Below are 23,372 nucleotides of genomic sequence, written 5' to 3' on the forward strand. Positions count from 1 at the left end.
AGAGAGAGAGAGAGAGAGAGAGAGAGAGAGAGAGAGAGAGAGAGAGAGAGAGAGAGAGATCGCTCACAGAGAAAAGGCAACCTGAACCCATGAACCCGACTTACTTTTCCTGGGGCTCTCATAGGATCCAGGGCCGGGTACATTTGCGTGGGCTTAACTTAATTGGAGTTGAGAGACTCAGACATCACTGCTGAAGTGGCCCTCTTTTACATGGGGGGGGGGGGCCACGCCAAGGAGGGGGTTAAAATCAGCGGAAAGTTGCAGAGGCTAAAACTTGCCCAGAGTGTCTTTGCAGTCCTTTCCCGCCAGGGCTCTTACAATCACTGCACCCTCTTCAGAAGCAAACAGGCAAGCAGGTAAGCACACTCCCCTGCAGCCCCCTGGGATCCTGGACCTGCCTTGCTTAAAGCAAGCCCAGCGGTAAAGATTCGGTGTCTTCTGGCGGCGGGACACCGCTCAGAGATGTCTTTAATCTGCCGAACAGGTTGTCCAGCTGTTTATCTCCAAACCTACGGGACTGTTTTCCTGATGCTGGTCTTTAAGCAGTCTGTTAATGCACTGGACAAGTTAATAACCCTCGCCACCGCCTCCCCCCCCCCCAAAAAAAAACCCAAAACCAGGCTGGAAGGGTGACAACAAAAAAATGAGAATTCTTCATTTTCTGCCTTTCTTCTATTTAAAAATTCTGCTCCGTGGCCCTCTTTCTGGACTTATCTGGCCTGCCTGTGTGAGTGTCAGGCAGCAACCTTTAAGGTCCTTAATACCAAAACAAAACCCTGCCATTTCCCTTTACATGGCGGGGACAAAAGAAATGAGGCTCCAGTTTGACAAGTAAAAAGCCCCAACTACACAGCCCTCTAATTGCCTCCCCTCCCTCTATTCACACGGACCACCACACTGGGCAGCTGTCTTTGTACACGCGCAATTTCTTAAGTAAACTGCAAGTTCCCTCCGGCTGAAAGACAGCTCCCCATCACTCAGCAACAATAACTTATGAAGTGCAGCAAACAGGATGGGCAACTTTAACTCGGGATGGATCTTCTGCCCTTCTCAAAAGACAAGGAAAATGAAAATAGCAACATCAGCCAACCCATTCCAGACAGACCTCCTTTTCCTCTTCCTCTACAAGAACAGGGAAATCTGGAGAATTTCTTCAAACTAACTCCTTCTAAGAAACTGCTTCCGGATATCCGCTGTCCCATCGGCACCCTTAGAACGTTTCCATGGGGAGGAAAAAAAAAATAAAAAACCCAAAGAGGTGCTCAAAAGTTCTGTGGTGTTTGTTTAAAAAGTGCTCCCAACCATAACCCCAGAGATGCGTTTCCTTCTATGTTGCAATTACGATCTGGTGCTGAGAAATTTAGGCTGAAGGCCAGTGACAGCCCCGCTGGCCCCGTCCTCATCCGCATCATCTACAAAGTTCTGCTTCGTTGTTGTAAAGAAAGAAGTTTGCAAAGGGAGCACGCGAAAATGGGTCTTGGACAAAAATCAAGGTAAAGCAGAAAAATGCGACCCTTGGCAAAAATATTCGGGGGCAGGAAGGGAGCCAGGGCAGCCGGGAAGGTAGCCAGCGCCTGGGACTGTACCTGGGGGGAGGGAGGTGAAAAGAAAGTAAACCCCTTCCACAAACACTCTCATCCCAGTTAGGAAGAATAAAGCAGGTTTCTGCAGTCACAGGCTAAAAAGTTCGGAATAAAAATGTACTGTCATTTTCCTTTTTTCGTTGATTCCCCGCCAAAAGGGAGTTAAAAAAAAAAAAGACCAATTCTGTCAAGCACTTTACAGTCAGGGGACATCCATCTTAAAGTTACTGCAAAGTGACAGCGAACGCGGCCAGGGTCGAGCCGCGAACATGCAACGCCCGGGACCAGCAGGGACCTGGCGGGGTGACCACCGCCGTCGCCAGCCGCCCGCCCGTCCGTCCGCCCGACCATGCACCGTCCATCCGTCCCTCGCGAGGGGCCGCTTACCATCTAGAGCGGGTGGCCGGGCTCTCCTTCCCGCCGCCGCCTCGCGGGCATGCTGCCGCGCGCCCGGATGGCCTCCGAGGGCCCGCGCCGGCCGCAGGCTCCACTGGAGGGCAGCAGCCGCCCTGCAGCCGCGCGGCGCGCCCCGAGCGCACCCGAGCAGCACACACCCGCCGCGCCGCCAGACAGGATGCTCACGCACAGTTCCATTCACAGAATTATCTCGCTTGATAGGGAAGGGCACAATAACTGGGATCTCCCCCGATTCCACAACAATCCACCCCCCCAAAAGGGAGGGGGTGTTAAAAAAAAAAAAAGGCAGGGCTTTCTTACTCCTTTCCCCCCCAATCCGACATTCAATCAAAAGAACAAAGCCTGATATTTTGTTTGCCGACTTGGCAAATATAAAAGCAATTTCAATAGTCCAAAGAAGTTCACCTAAGTTGGTGAAAGGAGCGCTCCGCAGTTCTCCAGTGAAATTAAGCTTTAATAGCTATCTGATGCCATTCAGGGAGGGAAGGGGGAAACTCGCTGAATTTAGATAAAGTTGGAGGACCACTTCACTCCCAAGTTGCTTTTTTTTTTTTTTGGCCAGCTGAAAAGTACCCTAAAATTCTTGACAACATCCAGAACTTAATTATCTTGCTGGATTATTTTATTTTGGGAGGAGGGGGATGAAATTAAAAAATGACAAAACAGACGGTTAAAAACACCCATATGTAAAAGAATTCAGAACAGTTTACTGTATAACATTTTTCATAACTAACTTAAAGAAAAAAACCCACCGAAACTTGTGGATGTGTTCCTTTAAAGCAAATGGTCCTAACACATATTAAACCACCGCTGCGCGTCTTCTAAGCATAGTAGGAAAAAATGACTATTGATCTTCAAATAGCGATAATTGAAAAGATCAAAAAGATTAAACAAAATCAAGAATGTGCTGACTTACCATGCTATGCTTTTTTGTTGCAACTTTGTAGAAATTTCACTCAAAGAAACTGCATCAGAGGTGTCAAATTTTTTAGCGGACTGTGATCGTATTATTTCCGCAGCCCTGCCTTCCAATGCTTCAGAACTTTTTTCCCTTTCTCTTTTTTGTTTGTGGTACCTAGCTTTTTGCTATAGACTTTAAAAGCCTTCAGCTCAGCAAACCAGCACAAATTATCTTGCCACCCTGCGCAGCTCTGATGCTTTGGCCGCTAACTTTGGAAGGCCCTTTACTACTGCATCAAAATTAGCATTGTCAAAGCAGTTAATGAATATTAATATTGTATTTGTCATTGGAGCCGGCCCGTTGCTGAACTCCGAGTCATCCATCAGGGACAAGATTAAGAACACAATTATTTCTGACTGACAGGGACCAAATCTGCTAGAATTTTTTTTTTTTTAAACAATTCGGGGGGAAAAAAACCCACAATATCATCATCTTAAGGTGTCTCCCAAGAGACTAGGAACCAGATTAATACGCTTTTAATGAAGTAGAGATCATTATGTATGAAGGGGAAAAAAAAAAAGGATGTACTATTCAAGCTATTTAGTTATGGTGGCGGATAGAAATTAAAAAAAAAAAAATGCAGACGGCATATCTTTTTCGACAGCTGTCCAGATTTTATTCTTACTGTTCTAAAGAAAAAGATGACTTTTTTCCCTGAAATCTTTTTCCTTTTTAAAAAAAAGAACAGAGAATGAGCGATTCGTCCCATCTGGGATAATTTTCCATGTCTTCACTTTTACTGTAGGCAGCCCAGGAAAGACAGCACGGTAAATAATTCCTACACAAATTTGACAAGAAACACCTTCATCAGCTCGGCTCCCTCCACTTCTATTCCCCAGATTCCAAGCACTGTCTCTCTCACTTTATTCAGGATGAACCATTACATTTACAGAAACTCTCGCAAGTTCCCTTTAGCAGTGACATCTTTCTGTAATAAACACACAGGAAACAACACAACTCAACAAAAGCCACTCAAACACACCGCAGATCCCAAATCACCATAACAGACAGAATGTCCGCCACGCTCTTCGGGAGCCAAATTTCCAACTGATGGTGCCACGAAGTTAAAATGGAAATTTGATCAGAAATGAAAACTAACAGAAGCTTAATGAATTGAGCCATCAGCCCAGCAGCAGAAACTGTCTCCCAAGAAGATGAAAACACAGAACTTTCTCCATAAAGTAGGCAAAAGATTAATTAAAAGGAATTAAGTTGAAAAATTTGCAGCTTACCTGGCACAACCAACTTATTTGATTTCACCAAAATCATTTCAACCTCTATCTCTATATGCCATGCAAAGTTAGATCACGGAGAGCTACATGATATACACACACATAGATAGCTATGGCGATTTCTTAGACGTTTGGGGAATAGCGTGCTTCGTTGGCTTGCTCCATATAAATTGTCTTCGAGATGGTATTTCCACCCCCCTTTCCGTATTTTAAATGTGGTAAAAAGGGGAAGAACTAAAAGGGATAAAATGACAGATGTGATGGTTAATCTACCCAGTGAATCGTGGGGGTCTAGGTAAAGCCGTAATGGCCACTGAGCTAATCTACAACACCCACTGACCACCCCACTGGCCTTCTAATACCATTATCAACCCTTAGATGAACATTCTAAATTAGAGTTTTGTTCGAAAAGGGTGCGAATCTGACCTTCAATGCTGGAAAGCCGGTGCTGTACATACAGATGGTAAAGTTCTTATGAAATATTTTTGTAAAGGTTTCTACTTTCTCGCCATTTGCAACTTTGAACTCTGTATCTTTACATCCTCCCCTTTGCACACACACAAAAAACTCCCCAAGTCTCCCTCCTGCAACAGTCACTGATGTCATCACCACACACCCCACCACATACATGCTAAGCCGTCAGAAGGACCTAAAAACCACCGCTGAAAACAAAAATCCCAAACATACACACAAACGTTAGCCCTTGTTTCAACTTCTCTTCACTTTCAATTCACCTGTGCCTTTACCTATGGGCTTCCTTATGTCCAGTAAACCCTTGGAATACATTATTAATATGCATTATTTTGTAAACGTAAGGAGACTGGCGACAAAATCTGGTAAGGCGCTTGAGACAATGCTCCGTCAAAAACCCCATCTGTTTGCATGCACATCAAGTCATGCTATGAAGGACGGGAACTGGGGGTTAAGACTTCTCTTGAAGAGCTCCTTCTTTAAACAGCAGATCAAAATGAACTTGTATCAAATTATCACCGCATGGGTACTACTATTCACGTTCAGGAGACAGTCTCAATGACTCCCTTTTTAAAAATCAACATAATCCCTTATGATGCAAAAAGCATAGGTTCAAAGCTCTTTTCAAAAAGCACAAAATTTGCACACACGCCCCCCCACCCTCTCATAAAGCCTACAGTGTTCCTTACACAGATTTCTCCCTTTATTTCAGAAAGGTGTGTGCTTGACCATCGCCTGTCATCTCCACCTACAGCGAACAGACGTGGATATACACACATGCATACATGTGTGTAGCAAACGAAAGACCGTTCGAGAAGAGATTAGTTTCCCCAGAATCCAAGATGTCTAAATTAAAGACCCCATTGGCCTGATCAACCCACAGCTTCCCTATTCCTGGCCAGAGCCTGTTTTTTCAGGGTCACAGAGGCATTGGTGATCTGCATCTCCATGCACTCTGTGCTAGAGCTGGTAATAGACAGCTTTCTCTGCCTCTCTCTCTCTCTCTCTCTCTTTCTCTCTCGGCTTCCCCAGCACGACCGCATCAGCACTAGTATCAAATTAACTCTCCGACTTTGAAACTTATTGATCTGCTATTAAGACACCAGTGAACTTGATGAAATGAGTGCTGTAGGTGCAGTCATGACTTCAAAGTCTAGCACAGCCACATAAAGCAAGCGCCTTTGATCCTAACTCCGATCTACTGAGGGTTTAGAGCCCAGCTCTCCCTAAGCTGCCCTTCACTCTCGTCATGTCTGATGTCTTACCAACTAGTGACTTGATAATGCTAATAATGCAAATTTTACAAATGATTTTTACCATGGCAAAATTAATTATGGGAATGGATGCTTCTTTCAATAGGGGTTTCTGCACCTCTCTCCCTGTAACATAACAGATGGAGAACTGTGAAGGGCTGAGAAGGGTGATGGTCCTAGAAGGTTCCCCCAAGGTTTTGTTGTTGCCTTTTACCTTTCCACACTGCACTTTAAAATAAATGAGGAGACATTCTGCCAGTGATATCAATAAATTTTATTGCATTATTTTCTTTTCCTAGTAAACATCTAGTATTGAATAGAAACAGCTTCCTTTTTACATGAGTTTTCTATGGTTCTATAACTAGTGAGTAGAAAATTCTTATTTTTGTGTAGTGTTTCTTCTCAATAGTTAACACAGCCCAAAGTAAAGTGGTAGGGTTTATAGCCTCCGTTATTTTTTTTTCCCCCATTAGGAATGATCTGAAATGGTACATAGTTGAGAATCAGAATGCACCTACAGATTCTGTGACATGCAACATTTAAATATGTGAGTGCTGTATCTGGCTCCCCAAAACTTTGAATTTAAAAAAATATATATCACCAAAGAGTATGTCTTTAGGCAGAGATACATGTGACAAAATTCCTTCAGTAAATATTTTTTCTATGTCATAGATACTAAAATGGATGGCAAGGTCAAACTCACTAATAAGAAAGCTAGACCACAGTAATTCTCATTTTCCCAAGAAATCTGAATTAAGTAATACAAAAGGTAATAATGGCCCACATTAAGAAAATAATCTTATATATAATCAGAAAAGCAAACTTTACGCAGAACTGCATCTTGATAGTCCAGTGAAGAATCAATATCTGAGGACAAATCCTTTGCCAAGAGGTTATTTGTGTATGTTGATTTTGGACAGAAGAATGTCAGCAGTTCAGAGTAAAATTTGCTCTACTTAACAGAAGCTTTATGTGTCTCTTTTGATTTATAGTATGTTGTATAATGTTTGTGCTATTGCTGTTCTGAATCATTTATTATAGGAAGAAACGAAGGAGTTAGAATGGATACATTTTCTCAACCAACATGACCGTGTATTTTCCCCATTCTAAATGTCAGGACAGCCAACCACCCCCCCACCCCACCCCATTACAACACGTAACACAAGTTTTTTGAAAGGACCATAATTTTAATGCTTGCCTTCATTTGTGCGTGTGTGTGCGCCAGAGAAAGAGAGAGAGATCCAATTAGACTCTAATAAAATTTAGGCAGTGGTAACTTCATGTTAGTGTTTTCCATTCTTCCACCCCCCCCCCCATGTTGATACTCACTTAACCTACTTGCAATTCTAAAGAAGTCAACACTTGATTGTGACAACGTTCAAAAGAATTTCCTCTGCCACTAGCACAGTAAAAAACTTTCACCAATTAGTGCAGGAAAAAAGGAGGGAAAGCCACAGTGCTTGCACTCAAAGAGCCAGGCCTTGCGGCAAATCTGTCATGTCGAGAGGATTGATCAACAGGACGGCAATTTCTAATGGCATGTTGTCATGAAAAGTCAGCCACAGGGAGCCACCTGCTTTGCTCCTCACAGACAGCTAGGAAAGGCAGGAAGGAAGGGGGGGGGGGCGGTGAGGGGAGATGCTCTCCTTCCCAGCCCTGCCAGTTCCCTTTTGCTAACAATTTTGGTAAAGTATCATGATTTTTCATTCGGTTGAAATATGTCAAGCCTCCAATCATATTACCCTTCCTATAAGGTAACAGTGGTTTGAAGGCTGGCTCCTCCTTTCACCTCAATCCCTTTTCCCCCCATTTTGAGAAGGGATTGGGGTACCTTCATTACATGATGACCCCTCCCCCCATTGTTGGCAACTGATACTCCTCAGATCAGAAGACATCTATTATGGCTTTATATCAACAAGGAGCATCTTGACTTTAAAAATCCAACTTTGGAAGATTCTGGAAGACGACAGTGATACGGTGACACCATCAGCTGTTATTTTTCTGAGCCAAGCAGTTAGCCAACTGAACGCGTGTGTAGCTGCTGTTGACCTCCTACTTCGTGGGGCTGTGTCTAGCTGAGAAAGCATTCTGAAATGAGGCTCTGTAGGTCATTGTCCAGCCCATCAAGACCTACTCGAGTGAGAGCGGCACTGACTGTATTTTGTTGTACGTGTTCCTGGGCTCAATATGCCCCAGCAACCTCCAACTTACCATTGAAAACAGAAGATGTTTGACTTTGAAGTAGAAAACTTCTACTAGAAGGTTTCAGTTTCTTGGTACCCAAGTCACTGATTACCAATCATTCCAAAGGAAAGGACATTCCTTCCTCTTCCACATGCCCTACGCAATGGTTCCCTAGCCATTCCGAGCAATGACGCAGCTGTCACTCGTATTACAAATATTCTAATAGTACTCTTCACCACAATGTCAAGATCTTGGATACTAGGAGTGAACACAAAATCACCACACTCGAAACACTGCTTTCCGTAGACCTGATCTTAGAGGATTGATGTGGTTGCTCCCCATAAACACTGTTAACACCAAGGGCGGCTTCACCATCTCTGGGACGGTGATCCAAGATATCACCATGACCTACTGTCCCAGGTAATTTTCATACTTTAAACACCACAAATATGCTCACCCCTCTATCTACTTTGAACAAAAGAAAAAAGTCAAATAAAAGTTAAGAACTTTTAAGTTCATGAAACCAAACCCCACTTGGCATGCAAATCACGTACTGTAACCTTTTATTGGTGAAGCCTCTGGTCTCATCAGTCGATGAAATTCTCAGCCCGCGGCAACAGCTTAGCCGAGGGACACAGACCAATGAGAAAATATTCATTGTGTTAGCATTTCAAATGGCGAGAAAGGAAGAAGAAGCGCTAACTGATCACTGCCCGTGGAATTAATTGGATATTCCAAGAATAATGTCTCTCACTGAAGATCCTTGGAGGCCGAGCGCTGGTAGAGACCACATTTTGTGCGGCGCCTTCAAAAAGAGACCGCTTGGGGGTACTGGACATATTAGGGTTTTAGCGCATTTCCCTAAAGGCCAGAAGATAATCAGATGCACTGAACCAAACTCAACTAATCCAATCCATAATTATACACACAGATCCAATAAACTTTGTCACATTACTGGAAAATTAAACTATTATATTGAACTTTCAATAACTTGCAAAAAAAAAAAACTTTAAGGGGAACCACGATTAAAATGTTTCTTGGGGGAGGGGTGGAGACATGTGGCTGAGAACTTTAATATTTTTTGCTTAAAAGTTATAGCCTTCTGTTATGCTCGAAAATAGGCTAGTGTTAGTGCCATCTCGGTTTCTTTATTCAGAGAGGGATTTGCGTTTCGGCTTTACTGCACAGAACCCAAGCATTTGCGATGACCCTAACCGATATTAGTATATCTTTCCTTAAGACACATCTTAATCTAACCTTTTTAAGACTCTTTTGCTTTCAAACTCAAAACAGCATAAAAAATAAGCATTGTTGATGGCACTGGGAGCCTGAACTGAGGCCCTGGCGTGGTCCGAGGCAACAGCCCCCTGGATAAACAGCTGCTGGTGAAACTAAATAACCATCGGAGACCAAAAGGTAAGGGGGGAAAAATGAGATTAGGAACTTTCCCAAATGTTCCATCTCTCCTATCGACCACTGGCCTAGCGTGAGGTGTCAATTTTGACTCCAAAGAATTCGCAGCGGTCCCATTATGCGGTCTCTGCTCTCATTGTAAATTCTGTCAACGAAGTCAATCTTATTAACTTCCGCACTGGTTCACACATGACATTTTCTTCAATTTTCTTGCTGACATCAAAAACATCAATTAGCAGCCCGAAAATAGGAAGGAACGAATGACAGCGCCTGATAACGTCGACTATTTGAAGCCAAGGGTAAATCTATTCTCCAGTTCTGAATGCGTTCATTACAATTGCATTTTCAAAGAAGACCTCCAAATAGCAAAGAAAATTAAATTTATCATCTAGAAATGCCTAGAAATTGTTTTTTTAATCCTATGTCTATCTCTCAATCCCAGAGCGTAATACAAAGTATCGCAATTGAGTTTTATGATAACATGCCCCAACTTTAATAGAAAGTTTATAAAATATGCAGCCTAGACCACACTTACTATCAAATAGCAACTATAAGGCTTGGGGGGTGGGGGGAGGAATTTTCACCCAAGAGATTGCAGCCTTGCCTTGTAGAATCTGTCCATTTTTCTGGGCTATCACTGAAAGGCATGTGTAGGTGAAACACAAATACACAGATCAACACACAGACAGACGTATGCAAACCCCCTCGCCTGCCCAAAGCCAGCTGGTTGGAAAGTTTTAAACAGGGAAGATTAAAAAGCAGCTATGGCCTGTAGCTCAAAACCCTAAAGTTTTGGTGGAAAGCAACCAACTCTCTTACTCTCTCCCTCTTCCACTAAAATTTTCATCCTATCTGCACCCTCTTTCTCTTCCTCTTAAAGAAACAAGTTTTCAAATAAAATCAACCCCCGCCCCCATTAACCATCCCAAGACTACAGTGCATGAAAGCCTCATCCAAACAGTCCGAACCAGGGACAAAACAGGGATTTCATCTGCCGGACACGCCCCACCTAATTATCACCCATTTCACTCTTATTGACTTTTTCCCTCCAAAATCAAATAAATAAATAATAAACATGTCAAGTGTTCTCCCCTGGCCAGAAAATGTAAATGCCCATCCCTTAATGCCATGACCCATCTGCCCGGCTGAGCCCAAGCAAATCTGGAACCGGTGGGAAATGGATCTGAAGTCGCAGCACCCAGAACTTATTTTTTTATAGTCTTACAAGAAAAACTTGCGTTTATTTTGTTATTTAAGGGGGGCGAGGGGGTGCCACGCCAGCAGCTAACTGCAGCTTTGTGCACTGCGCCTGGAGCCTGTCGCGTCTCCCCTCACCCCGGAGGAAGGCCAGGGGACTGGAGCCTGCCCGACACCGCTCGACTCCAGGAGACTCCAGGCAGAACAGAAAGCAGCTCCGCCCTGGTAAACAGATCGCATTCCTGCGGCCCATTGATTTTTTGATCTTTTGACATTTTTTAGTTGCTTCCATTCCCTTCCTTGTCTTTTCTTCAATGTCACAAAAGACAAAAATGTCTGAACAATTGAGGGCAGAGATATCTATTAGCTGTCAGACCGCTGTTTTTCCCGGCATTGACTAAGCGCGCGCCACACAGAATGCCAAGAACCGGTAAGATGACAAATTATTTCATTTTCCCCCTTAAATAGCGATAATCATATTCCAATACCTTGCCTTCTCCTAGCCAACCAAAGCCTACTGTGGGAGAAGGGGGAAAAATCTCATGTATCCTTTTCTGTAATTTCGATTAGGCGAGCTGTATTTGTGAAGGGGAAAAAGAGACAGAGAGGGAGGAAAATCCCTTCATGGAAGGTGGTTACATATTTCAGGTTGTGGCGCTGGGACCCAGAGCTATCTTCTCTGGTTATTTTCCCCTAAGAACTGCAAGTACCACATTAATAAAAGAAACAATTTGTTATACTTAGGGATGAAAGACTGGAAGGAATGAACTGATGTCCCCTAAGTTATTTGTTTCCCCCTGAAGACAAGCAAAACCATTCTTTCAAAGCAGTTAAATTGTAGATTTGAAGTACCGCCAACCTCAACTTTCTAAAACCTAAAATCTGAAACTTATCATTTCTATAAATAATGCCCTGACAGGAATGCTTTAAAAATTATTTCAAATGGCTTCTCTCTGCCTGTGATTTGACTGCAATGAACATGTTGTAGCATCTACGATTTCAAAGTTAAAATTCAAAACACACTCAGTGCGTTTTCCTTCAAAACCAATAATCAACGATTTATGGACAAGGAGGCTAAAATGGATCAACTTTACAGTTAGATTTGAGAAGATGAATGATTTTCTTTCAAGGAGGCAAAGCCCTGAGAGTATTAGTTTTCAACATATATTTTGCTATGTAATAAAAATATTTAAATGCTTGGGTTAAAATGATTACCTAGCAACGTATTTTATAAGGAAATGATTTTTAACCCTTTTTCACAGGGGCCCAAATTTGTGGGAGGCGCTTAGAGAAAGAGGGGGAAAAAAAAAACCAACTCCAACAATCTCTATCCATATAGAACTACCTCACTATCTCCTGATCTTATAAACAACTGTTTCAGGATTAAGTAAAGGTGTCTGTACTTTTATTTCTATTTTATTTATATAGACTTCTACTTGACACTTAGCATCTAATGTTTGTTTTATTCTTTTCAATGACACTTTTGATGGAGAGCAAATATTTTAAGATATTGATGCAGGTTTTTACTCAACAGTGCGAGGGGAAATAGCAATGGAGCACACAATTTAGACTGTGAGAGATAAAGTATAACTAATTCAAAATCAGGAAGAACAAAGCCCTATTACACCCTTAAGAATTATATACGAAAGGTCCTAATAATACTGAGCATTCAACCTACGATTTTCAAATCTAGATTCAAACCAGCAAATGTAAATATAAATGTATAAACTCCAAAAGGAGGAAACAAAAGGAGAAGAAAATGGGAAATTATATTTTTCACCAAATTATCAAGACAATTTGTGTTGGCCAATATAAACAATCCAGATTTCCCTACTGTTATGATGAGCTAATTTCTGTATTCAGGTCCCTTACTAACATACCCATTTTCCTAATCAAGCCCATCATAGTTAAATAGGTTCCATTTAAGCATTTCAATAGAACAGGACAACCTTCCTTAAATCATTTCACAGAGAAAACAGATATCGGTAAGGATCACACGCTCTCTCGCTCGCTTTCTCTCTGTATTTTTAATATATATTTCTCTCTCTCTCTCTCTCTCTATATATATATATGCATATATAGTTTGGGCTTTTTTAAGTTTATGAAAAGAAGTATGACGTTAAAGCAAAACCATTTAAGGAGGGGCCGTAGGTAAGTCACAGGAGCAAGCAGAGACGGAGACAGACACATTCACACAACTGACCACGGGTTGTGGACGGGATGGCCGGCAGTTGTGGTTTTTAAACCCGCGTGCTGTCCTTGAAACGGAGGCCGCACACAGCTCCATTAGATACAGATCCAGCGCTCTTGATCTATTATTTACAAAGAAAAGCCCTTCACTGCTTAAGTGCCTCCTTCTACTTCAGCCTTCCATTTCAACAGCATCAAACAACTTAGTGGGGGAAAAACACAAGACACCACAACTTGTGTTCATCCGAATGTTCCGTGCAAGTCAGAATTCCACTTGGATGGAAAAAAAAAAAAATTAGAATAACATGAACACAGGATGTCGGCTAAATGACAAACAAATGAGAGGTGTGCTCCCCAAACGGACTGTCATTTTCTCACCAGCATCGCGAGGTTTGATAATCACTCTAGAAGGGGAATTTCTATAGGAAAAGAATGAGGGAAGGTAATGCAGGAAAACCATTTTTACCTGAAGGATGCAAAAGGAAATGTTTTTCAAAATGTGTATTTGGTATGAAATTCTTTAATTATCAAGTCTGCTTTTTAAGTGAAACTGCATTCAATCTAATTAGGAAGCTCAGATCGCACCTTCGTGCTGAACTTTAAACTCTCTGAAGCCAATTAAAAACTATTTAAATGAATATTAAAAGGAGTCCTGTGATCATTTCTGATATGAGAGAAAACACGCTTTTCAGAGAAAAAAAAAGGGGGTTTACACAGCATGCCCACATTTCGCAAAAATATTTGAATGGCGTTTTGCATTTCATCTATTACTTTTCTTCAATTCTGCCATCTAGGGCTCTTCCTTGACTGTTTTTATCCTCCTGATTCAGGCGTATCTGCTGCCAATATAGCTACAACTGCAATTAGAACTGTTTCATTATTCAGAGCTCTTCAACTTTCACTAACTTACTAAGATTTTACTGGCTGGTACCATTCCCACTTGCAGCATTGAACTGGGCACCCATGGCTATATACCAACACAAGTTGGAACTGGGGGAAAAAAATTCTTAGCCATTTCCAATGCAATGAGGCAGTGCAGATAAGAGCACAGCCAACATCAAGTTAAACACACACACTTTCTAAGTCGAGGGCTTGAAATAGCTTTTTGAGAATTAATAAATTATTCTGTTTGCTTATGAAATCAAATGCTCCCATGCAAAGCCGTTACAATTAACACCACTAAATGCGTTAGGTTACACTGAAGAAATTCTCACACTGTAATTATATCAATGAGTCATTTAACTCACATATATTAATTCAATTTATCTTCATTTTGAACTGTGTGGACTGATGGATTGTCATCATTAGAAATGACAAAACTCCACGCTGGAGGAAAGCAGAGACCTGCAAGGCTCTGCCTGCTCGCCAGACCACACATCAGCGCACGCATTAAAGGTGCCCACAAGTCATCCAGCCTATGCTGTCTGCAAAGGGCCAACAAATCAGGGCTTCTGATCAGGATGCAGACAAACAGCAACTGGAGTTCCCCAGATCTACAAACCAGTGTCAACCAAGAAAATGCAACCCAGAACCAACCACAGGGTACATTCTCAGGACTGGCATTATGTAAGTGGGGGTTAAAGAAAAACTCTTGGCTGTGTGGACCTATTCCCCGAAATCATAGACAGTGCTGTAAGCCAATGCAATCTCAATGAGAGAGAGGGAGCAAAACTCTAAGCCCTCTTTGGGAAGCAATACAGAATAAATGCCACTTTCTGCAACCATGGAACCTATTGATAAGTACTGCTGTTTCAAATTAAAAAAAAAAAAAAACACAAGATACCAGAGTAAATATATTAACCAAGATAGCTCAGCTGGGGATACTGTCAACTAAGCAAATGTCACCAGGCAAGGACTGTGTGTGGGACATCCTTCTAAATATTCACAGCAATAGAGATATTATCATTAAGATTTTAAAAACTACTGAGAACTGATAGTCCAACTAGGCCACCTGGATTGCAATCCTAGGTTTTGAGAAAATGGGACGAGAGTAGCAAACACAAGTCTCGGTGACCAATTTTGATTCTTAAAAGCCTGATTTTTAAATCTGACACCTTCAAATACCTGCCTCAAATATTTTTGTCCCACTGCCTCTTAAAAGATCTTCAGCCAACTAATACAGAAATCCTTGAGCCGAAGATGCTTATTTGTTGCTAATATTTTTCTTACTTATTTTGACATCATCTTCATTTTGTACATTTTTCCATCCCAGTTGTAGTCCCTGTGGGCTTCCCACCACCAGTTCACCCGTGTGCCATCGCCACAGCCCCATGCCCTCCTCCCACCCCAGGTTTCATCCCGTTCCCTTTCCGCATCATACCATGTCTCTGGTTTATAGTTGTTTGTTATTCTCGTTTTTACTTTATTACATTTGCTTCTCTACCTCCCACCCCCACCCCGATCCCGTGCGTTCCTGCTAGGAGTGAAACCATCCGGTATTTTTCTTTTTCTTTCTGGCTGATTTCACTAAGCATGATCCCTTCCAGCTCTATCCACGTTGCTGATGACATCATTTTCCCCTGGTTTCTCTTCATTTGGACAGCGGGGAACAAAGGGAAGTTCAATTTCTTTAAATGCTGGTGAGAAGCGAGGGGACATTCAGTAGTGTGGGGCCAGAGTGTGTGCAAAGATGAATAAGAACCAGTGAGGGTCACATCTTCTAAAGGAGGCACACTTCCCACACTTCCCCTAGCAAGGCAAAGTGGTTGGCCACACAGCCCTCTTGCAGAGCGCCCATCACCTGGCCCAGCTGGTCAACTCGCCCCAGGAGAGGGGAGGCCCTGTTCCTTGGACGAGTCTCTTCTTCATATCCAACGAGCAGCTCATCAAGCCAGAGGAAGAGGAAGTGAGGACTTTCGGGGGAGGGGGAGGGCTGGCAAGCATCATTTGTTGATTTAGACAAAATTAAAATATTTCAAATTAACACACTATGGAGAGGTTTGTGTTCATCTTCTAGATCAGGGCTTATGGCCATGTAGCCCTTCCACTGGACAGCAGGAGAAAGGGGTGACCCACTGTCACCTATGAGCTTCACCTACTGGGTTGGGCACAGCCAAGCATACCTGAGAAGTCAGAGGCTGCGATTGGTTTGAGGTGACAGAACCAAAGACGCCTAGCACCCACAATGCCCCAAATTAAATACTGCTACAGAGATAGGACTCGAAGCAGGGAATTTGTTGAGAATAAAGAGAATACTCCTTACAGAGAGCTGTGACTTTCTCCTAGAACTATGAGTTTAAAGCAGCAAGGGGAACTGGAAAGGGGCAGAAGCTACTGCACAGCAATGGCACACAGAGAGCCACTAGAAAACACAGGGGAAAGCCTTTACCTTTTTTCTTTTATGAGGAAGATCTGAATAATGGACGCTGGCCAAACTCGTCTCCTATGTTTCAAATACATGCCTACTCATCTTTGGATAAGGACAACTTGCCCCCAAAACACTGCAAGGAAGGTGACAGGATGGAACAGGACAGGACAGGACAACGAGATCCTGGTCTGAAAGTCCTGGGTTGTCATTAACAAATAAATGATGTTTTTGTGGACTTTAAACCTTTGCCTGTCACAGTAAGTTTAGAAATGTGCCAGGGAGCGTCACCAAATTCATAAGGGGAGCTTAATCTGCGTGCCTGGCCAACACGTGTATATCCTGGACAAGTTGGGTGCTCAAGCTGCCACGGAGTTATTGGGTAAAGGGGAGGGGACTTTTTAGGAAGGTGGGTCCTTCTGAGCCTTGCAAGCCACATTGCTGGGTGATGTTATTCTATCCCTTGGCCCAGTATAGGGGACAGATGCCAAGGAAGACAGGGGTGTAGAGGTGTGTGTGTGTGTGTGTGTGTGTGTGTGTAAGAGAGAGAGAGAGAGAGCGAGAGAGAGAACACGAACATGCCTGGCTCTTTCCCTGATGAGAGAGACCACAGACAGCATGGATCTACCTCCTCACTGAGTTTCTTGTAAACACACCCAGAGGCTAACATACAATGGGCGCATCCAGCGAATAATAAAGTAAAATTAAATCACCTCGTGCCTCCACCACAGCCACGCCCATCGGCTGTCTGCAGGCCGAGTTCCTGCCGCCGCGGGTGTACAGGCCCCCTCCCCGCAGATGGAAAGCATGTCGCAACCCTAGCTCCAGCAGACTGTGGGACTGGTTTCTCCTGCATCTTCCTGCAGTCTGGAGGCCGTGTTATTTTTTCAAAACCATCTTGTTTTTGTCTAGCACCTCTCTTCAAGGAAGTTTAGGAGGGACTATTACTCATAATCAAATAAAGCCTTACATGACAACAGTGTTGTTTTATAGGCGAATAACAAACAGGCTCAGAGGATTTAGAACTCATTCAAGATTAGTTGGTTAGTAGTCGCAACAAATGAAAAAGGAGGAAGAAAAATGCTTGCTGCTGTTGTCATGAACTAGCAGAAATCTTCCTGCACCCTCCCTAAAGGTCACTTGGAGAGCCCTGTGCTGATTCAATAAATACTGACTCCGTGGGTTTCGTGCCAGGCACTGTTTAGACACCGGGGAGAAATCAGCGAACTAAACAGAGAAAAGTCCTTACCCTGGGGGAGTTTATAATCTAGAGAAGGTGATAATTGCAACTGTCAAAGAGCTATCATGTACTCCTGGATTCCCTGATGCAAGAACTTAATTCAAGTCAATGAACCCCTAACAGAAATGGCTCTATCACTCCACAGCCCCAGTTCCAACTTAAATCCTTCTGTCCCCTAAAAAAACACAACTGAAAAAGGTGGATTAATATGCCGGAGAAGCAGCATGGTTTTTAATCACCGCTTTGCTGGTGCTGCCTTTAAAGAATTCCCAATGCTAAATTACGCTGTCAAATCAAGGCAAAATGAACAGCTACTTTCACTGGAGGAGAGAGAACATCACAGATTTGGGGGACCTGGTGTTGACATCAGACTCCATGCTTTTCACACCCCTACACCTGGAGCACTTGGCTACTTTGTGGGACTGTACAGCTGGCCAAATTCGTCTGTGTGCAGGGAGGGATTAAGAATGCCAATTAATACTAATTTGGATTTCTTCTCTTGGATACAGTATGTAATACGGGCTTTCCAGGACTTCAGTACTTAATTCCAGGGCTGTATAAACTACAACTCTAATGACCCACATGAACATTTACCACTGTCAGCTGTTTTTCCAACTGTAAATTTGTCAGACTATGTAGACATAGAAGTCAACAGCCAGCAATGAGAATGATCTTTATCCTCACTGTAAATTTCAGGCAGCCAACCTTATCAGGAAAAGCTCTTCCTTTACCAAAAGTGCATGGACATTATCACCATATGGGAAATACAAACACACAGAACAAGCAAAGTGCTCGGCTGACGCCTAGGAAATTGCGGCAGAAAACATTAGGAACTTAGGGATGATGCACACAAACTTTATTGAGACTTTTAGGGAAAATGATATCTTTACCATAGTCACAGAACATTTCAAGTAATTACGCTGGGACTAGACATTCCTTCAATGTATTTCCTAAATTTGATTACTTAAATAAATGTTCAGACCGTGATGGTTCATAAAAAGGGTGTCCAAACAGAGGGTCACAACTGAAAATGCAGTCTCATCTAAACAGATACTATATTTCTGAAAGTGTATTCTTTACTCAGACATCATAGGGATCTATAAAAATTGATTCCCTAACAGAAAAACTTCTTGAATTCATGGGAAGGAGCCCAGAAGTACAATGAATGCTTGTTTTACAATGAGAATACAACTAATGTTCTGAACATTTTCTAAACATGTCTCTTCAGTGGCTCCAACAAGTGTACTTCAAAGTGTAAGCACAGCAAAGCTAATTTCTGGGTGAAAATTGCTATAATCTTTAAGCAACAGTCACTTTCTAAAAGAGCTATAAAATATACACATTGATATAAACCACTGTTTAATTAGAATCTCAAAATTATCAAAGAGACAGGCGGAAAAGGCAAAATGAAATCCACACATCCTGTTTCAAAAGACAATGGTGCCACCTCGTCCGAGCTTCTAGAACAAAACCGGAATGGGGCTTTCCTCGATTTCCCCTAACAGTGCAGGCCCCGGTGCAAGAAGGCCTGAGACTCACAGTCCAGCCTTATGTCAACATCTCAGCAAAGTCCCTCCTCTCGCCTTACAGACGGCAAACCCCAGGTCCCAGGGAACACAGCAGCCCCCCTCCCCAGATGGCAGAGTCTGCATCTGAACCCACATCTTCTCTCTCTCCTCTGCTGCTCCCCAGGCGAGGGCAAAAGGCTGCTGATGGGAGACACACCAGCGAGGCCGTTCTAAAGCAGGACGAGTGCTCTGCCCAGCACTCAGGGTTATTATAGGTCGTGGGTGGTAGCGGCTCCCTTGACTAACCGAGAGGACAGTTGGCAGGTAAGTGGGCACGATCAGTACAGATAAACCTTCAATAGCCTATCTATTCTCTGATTTTTAAGTAAACAAAGGCTGAATGCTCTAATTAAGATCAGAAGTGCCTCTGGAGGACCATATGGCAAAAGGGAAGATAAAGAAAAAGTCACCGCAGGGACTTGGGAGGATTTGTTACTGTGAAGGTGGAAGAAGTGATTCTGCGCACAACTCAGATGCTTCTTGGGGGGAAGGGCAACGTCATTGCAGGTGAAGGCCAGATGCAAGGGGAACACACTGAGAGTGCACAGGATGGAAAGGCACCCCAACCAAAGCTGCTCATGAGCCCAGACCCCAGCTGTGGTTCTTTCCTTAACACCCAGAAACAATGGCATCTCTCTGCCCACAAGCACTCCAGAAGGCGCCCCTCACCCCCATGGGTCCCATTCAACCCCCACCAAGAGCCACTGCCCCAAGTTTAATGGCCTGTGATAGGCAGGCCGGAGACACAAAAGGTGGGTTTCCAGGTTCAGTAAGCACTTTACTCCCATTCATCAGAGAAGGGACGAAAGCACCCCCTCTTTACCTGGAGCAAGGCAGAGGCCGGGCGCCATACCCACCAAATCACAACTATTTCTGCTGGAGGTGGGGAGCACATTGTGTATCAGGATTTGGGTGCAAACATAGTTTCAGATTATTTCTACCTTCCAGAAAGACATTTGCATTAAAATGAGATTCTTTTGTGCTCTAAGAAGAGCCAAGAAGAAGCTGGGGTGTGGGAAGCTGAAGAACCACAGAGGAGAAAGCTGCAGATAATCACCAAGAAGGTCCATAGACAGCCCTTAAATTACTCTTTGGAATCTCTACTGGGAAAATAGCCCACCTCTTTCTTTACTTGAAATTTTTATTAGGCTTTACTGCTATTTTTATTAAGGAACTGAAAGTTGACTTTGCATAATTGCTTTAATTACATTAGCACTGCTAGCAACCCTTGACAACTAACTACAGGCTACTGTAGGAAACACATTTCCCATCACCCAAGGGTGTGGAAACACAGGCCACGCACCTCAGTGTCCACGGTAGGTTTCTACATTAGCCTTGGGCATCAGGCAACAGCCCCCAATTTTACTAGTTGATCATAAGACTCAAGTGTTGTGTTTTTTTTTTTTTCCTTGGGTCTGCAGAGTGTACACAAAGTACTCAGATTCGAAATAGCACAAGTCATAATACCTCCCTCCTCAGAGAGACCCACCCACCCCTCTACCCAGCCAAGCAGGATTAGTCATACTAAACATAGCCATTCCCAACCAACTCTTCAAGCTTTGGCAAGCCTTGCCCAGCTGACATTCCAGGCCCCGTGTAACATTACATAATGAGAGCTTCACTCCCGTCATGGGCTGCAAGTCAAAACAAACTCACTGAACTTGACCCAGGGCACCCGCTGGTTTCCCAGTGACAGGACATAGGCTACATGGGGTGGAACAGAGATCTTAGGAAAATGGGCACATTACCCACTGACTCTCGAATCCATTCTTCACTGCAGTCAACTGGGTCAGAACCGCTTTGAGAGCAAGTAAGGTGAGATCCCCACCCAAGGGACCACCCCGGGGCCATCACTAAGGATTGGTGTCAAACTTGTTTTCAAGGCATCATTTTCACTCGTTTCTGTTTTGTGTTGTTAACCTAAGCCCAGACAGCAATATTGTAAAAGGTTTCCCAAGAACCCCCCTCTGGAAAGAAGGTGCCTTTGTAAGAGGACACAAACAATCCTGCAAAGACTAGTTGTCCCTCCAGCATGTAAGGAAGTGGTGTGCGAACTGTGAGCTCACTAGTCTGTGTATTGTTAAAGCAAACTCGCCACCTGAAGCATTTCCGATGTTTCTCTATGCATTCCAGCTCCCCTCTTCCTTGCTGGCCTCCAGCAGATGTCAGTCCCTCCTCATCGCCAGCCACAGCCTCCTGATCACCATGGTCATCACATTAACCCCAGGATTTCAAGTGAAACTGTGTTCATACCAAGCACAGTGACCTCACAGGCTAAGACAGAGTTGGAAATCAATGGCATTTCACATCAATGTTCCCAAATCATACTTTTCATACTTTGCCTATAGTTGGAGGTAGCAGACTAGAAAGGTAAACCAAGGCCTGGACTCTTGTCTTCATCTTACTGCTACTTGGTTATCTGACTTTCGTGCAGCCACCCCTTCTCTCCAGACCATAGTTTCCCCGAGTTTACAGAGAAGACGAGCAGGGGTAGGGAGAGTGAGTGCTCACAATTTTAAGGTGCCATGACCCCACCCACCCCACCACATTCAACAACTGTCTCTAAGGCTGGGGTCATCGGCTCAAGGAGTTGGCTTTTTAGCACCTTTAGGTCACCCAGGTCCATTTCTCTGACCCAAAGTACTTTATAGTTTTGCGCCAGAAGCCCAGAACCATTTGCAACAGTACTTGATCCAGAGTTTAGTACCTGTTAGTAACATTAAACCCACTACCCTCTCCTGACCCACAGGAGGACCTAACTAACCCCCCTTGATAATCCTTTTTATAATCCTGGGGACCATATTTTCTTACTAAGTCAGGATCCCAGTGGGAAAAAAACAGTGCTTACTGGGGTACTCGTCTTTCTACTCTCTCTAATCTGTAAGGATCTGTGAAGAAGCAGAAAAGGAGGTCTGGCAGCATCCAGCCTGTGGTCACAGTCATGGGCATGGCAAGCCTCCACCTCTGAAGGAAGACAGCCAAGTCCACGAAACACACTTTAACGTGGCTGTCTCAGGCAGCCTCACTGCAAAGCCCACTCCCATGAGACAGAAGGGTTCCCCTACTGAGAGGCTCTGCTCTCCAGCTCTGGAGGCAAATTCCTCTCTGATAACTTAGACAGGAGATGGCCTCGGAACACATGGGGGCTCAGGAGACCAAAAAGGAGTAAGATTTCCCCAGGGGCTCAAGTTATTGCTCCTAATGAGAAGGCACACTCCCTTGAGGCAAGGACTCAGCCCATCCTGTTGAGACCTCTCGCCAGCAGCAGGCGGTAGGGAGGCAGTGCACACTGATGTCCAAGAGGGGGGGTCCTTATCTTGTCTCCCTGGGAGTCACCAAGACCTATTGTGCACACTGTAGGGATAATCTGTGTCCAGCAGCATTAATGGCCTTTGTGGCTGCTTTCAAAGTCCCTTTTCACCTTATTTCCTGGCTCCCAAAGGTCAAGGAGACCTAAAAGGTTGGCGTGGGTCCTGTCTCACTTCCTCACTTCTAGTACGTTTACTCCTTAGCACTCGAGCTGAGAAGATGGTGCTGTCCTTGAGTCTGGCTGAGAACCAAGCCTCCCGCGTGCCGGAAGAAGGGACCGCGCATTCCTTATCCACCCATGGCACCAAGGCCATGGACAAACCTTCATACGTGGCAGACACCCGGGAGTAGAGCTCAACGGTGCTGGCACATTCAAGACCAAGTAGACGTGCCATACATTTTTTAGGCCACCTTCACGTTTCTTAGGACACTGCACCCCCTTTGTTCTAAAACTGTAGGGTACAGGACACAATACTGCAATACCACCGAACATTACCCTGAACACATCAGCCTGCACAGGACAAAGAGGAGGCTGGAAGCCCGCAGCATTAGGGGGGCATCTTACTTCTAAGACTTTTCCCCCAGTGCGCCTCGATGCCCCTCCCTGGTGTCCAGATGACATCTATTAAATTCAGGCGCTGCTCCACAAGGGATCTTGGCCTCTAGCTATGAGAAGAATAGCATCAAAACGTTGCTTGCCAACAACCCATAAATTTAAACAAGTCAGGATGGCAAGAGGAGGCTGCCTGGGAATCATCATAGAAGAAAAGTCAAAGGCAATGAGGTTTAAACTGGGACACACAGGCAGATACCCCTCGGAAGGGATGCGCCTTCTTATCCAAAGGCAAACCCTGAGAGCTCCCAAGAGGATTAAGAAATCATCTTGCACCCAAAGGACCCCTAACAGTCTTGGAACTAACTAAAAGGCATTTGAGTTTAGAGGGGACAGTGGGGGGGGTGGGGGAAGATCGCCAACAGCTGGGACTTGGCCAAAGGCATCGACTCAGACCTCATCCACCCCACGCTAAGAGGTGAGCGGGCTGACAACAC

At 43.9% G+C, this 23,372-nt stretch overlaps 1 protein-coding gene across 1 annotated transcript in view; it reads right to left on the reverse strand.

Moving 5' to 3' along the window:
- TCF7L2 (transcription factor 7-like 2 (T-cell specific, HMG-box)) overlaps positions 1-23,372 on the reverse strand; it is a 172,975-nt gene that overhangs the window by 34,324 nt on the left and 115,279 nt on the right. The gene's annotated exons all lie outside the window — the stretch shown is intronic.

The sequence above is a fragment of the Condylura cristata genome, unplaced genomic scaffold, assembly GCF_000260355.1.
Source record: "Condylura cristata isolate star-nosed mole 26May11 unplaced genomic scaffold, ConCri1.0 scaffold00011, whole genome shotgun sequence".
Taxonomy (NCBI): domain Eukaryota; kingdom Metazoa; phylum Chordata; class Mammalia; order Eulipotyphla; family Talpidae; genus Condylura; species Condylura cristata.